This window comes from Neovison vison, chromosome 7 (genome assembly GCF_020171115.1).
Source record: "Neovison vison isolate M4711 chromosome 7, ASM_NN_V1, whole genome shotgun sequence".
NCBI lineage: Eukaryota > Metazoa > Chordata > Mammalia > Carnivora > Mustelidae > Neogale > Neogale vison.
In genome coordinates, this window is record NC_058097.1 from 202,488,297 (window position 1) to 202,489,532 (window position 1,236).

General features: G+C 50.8%; 1 pseudogene; it reads right to left on the reverse strand.

Moving 5' to 3' along the window:
• Positions 1 to 328: 328 nt before the first annotated feature.
• On the reverse strand, positions 329 to 1,011 carry LOC122913207 (annotated as a pseudogene).
• Between the last annotated feature and the right edge of the window lie 225 nt (positions 1,012 to 1,236).

The following is a 1,236-nucleotide window of genomic DNA, read 5'->3' on the forward strand; positions in this document are numbered from 1 at the left end:
GGTCATGATCTCAGGGTCCTGGGATTGAGCCCCGCATCGGGCTCTCTGCTCCACGGGGAGCCTGCTTCCCCTTCTCCCTGCCTGCCTCTCTGCCTACTTGTGATCTGTCTGTCAAATAAATAAATAAAATATTCAAGTAAATAAAATAAAAATTTCTAAATAAATAAAGAAAAGAAAATTTGACTTTTTTTTTTTTTTTTTGTGAGAAACAGAGACTTTATTAGGCACGGGGTGTGATAGCTAGGCAGTTACAAGATGGCTGTGGGACTTCCTCCCAGGTTGCTGTAAAGTACTCCAAGGGGAGCAAGGAATGAAGAGCGTGTGTTTTCTCTGCCCTGTCCCTTCAAGGCTGCATGCGAATGGCCCCATCCAGCCGGATGGCCTCTCCATTGATGAATGGGTTCTCAATGATAGCTTGTACCAGATGAGCATACTCAGCGGGATCACCCGTCGACTGGCTGGCTAAGAAGTTGCGTACTTTTTCTGGGAGGGTGGTGAGCAGCGGGGTGCCAAACAGGCCTGGCCCTCAAAGGCAGCCACGCTGGCAGTGTTGATGATGACCCCACGTTGGCCTCCCTGGTCTGGTTCGTTCTGGCTCATCTCACTGGCCACCAGGCGGATCACATTGAAGGTGCCTAGGAGATTCACATTAAGAACTCGCTGGAAATCCTCCAAGGAATGGGCCTGATTCTTCTTTAAGTTGTATGTCTTCATGGCCACTGCAATGCCTGCACGGTTGACTGCCACATCCACACGGCCAAATTTTTCTTTTGCTAGAGTCAGGGCTGCTTGCACGTCCTTCTCTGAGGTCACATCAGCTGGGGCAAAGGCGCAGCTCTTCCCTAACTTATTGGCTTGGACCTCCCCATCAGAGTTGGGCAGGTCTACAAGCACAGCAGTGGCCCCTTGCCCCACCAGTCGCTCTGCTGTGGCCAGACCTAGACCAGAGGCTCCTCCGGTTATTAGAGCAACCAGGCCCTTGACTCCCCGACATGCCGCAGCCATCTTGCTCCCGAAAATTAGACTTTTATTATTTTTTTATTTTTCCCAAAAATTGCACTTCTAAAATAATACAAGGTAGCAACTTGGAAACTGAATTCACCCTGTCCCCAGCGGGGACTGTTCTCCCCCTTCTGCTGTGGCCGCGCTCCCGGTTCTCTTCTCTGAAGTAATTCTGGTCGGTCTGTTTGCTTGGCCTCTGCGGCCACAGACGTCCTGCTGAAATCTGCGGAGAGC